A 580-nucleotide genomic window follows, 5' to 3' on the forward strand; every position below is an offset into this window, starting at 1 on the left:
ATAATTACTCTGTAACAAGGACACCTTAAAATAAAGTGTAACCAACACTTATTATAAATTTTCAGTGGCATTATTAAGTTTATTACAAAGACATTAAAATGTTTGTTTACAAGTCACTTTAATGTATTAAGTACCAGCTAATAGGGTCTATTGTATAATGTACACATTATTTGAATGATTTCTTCCTTTAAAAAAAAAAAAAACGACTTCGGCTACCTGATCGCCTGCATATTCAAATGAAGTAATACCAAATCGGAGATTTGTGAATCGAATCAAATCGTGACATTTCTCATTTCCCAGGCCTAATGATCACATAAATCTCAATTTGCACAATTTATCTGGGCAAATCTCAAGAAAACCGTCAGGATCATGATCATATTTAACCCCAAACAAACTGCTTTAGGACTAAATGAAGTATTCAGTCATTTGTTTGTGTATTTTGACATTATTTTCACCAAAATCAAGCACATTTACAGCCTTTTTCTTCATGCAAACTGTTGATTTTGGGGTGAAATATGAGCTTAGTGAGATTGATCTGGTTCTCGGTGTCATGTGTCTGAATCGCTGTGCGTTCGGCTTC

This window comes from Sinocyclocheilus grahami, unplaced genomic scaffold (genome assembly GCF_001515645.1).
Source record: "Sinocyclocheilus grahami isolate Dianchi unplaced genomic scaffold, SAMN03320097.WGS_v1.1 scaffold5686.1, whole genome shotgun sequence".
In the NCBI taxonomy this organism is placed as follows: Eukaryota; Metazoa; Chordata; class Actinopteri; order Cypriniformes; family Cyprinidae; genus Sinocyclocheilus; species Sinocyclocheilus grahami.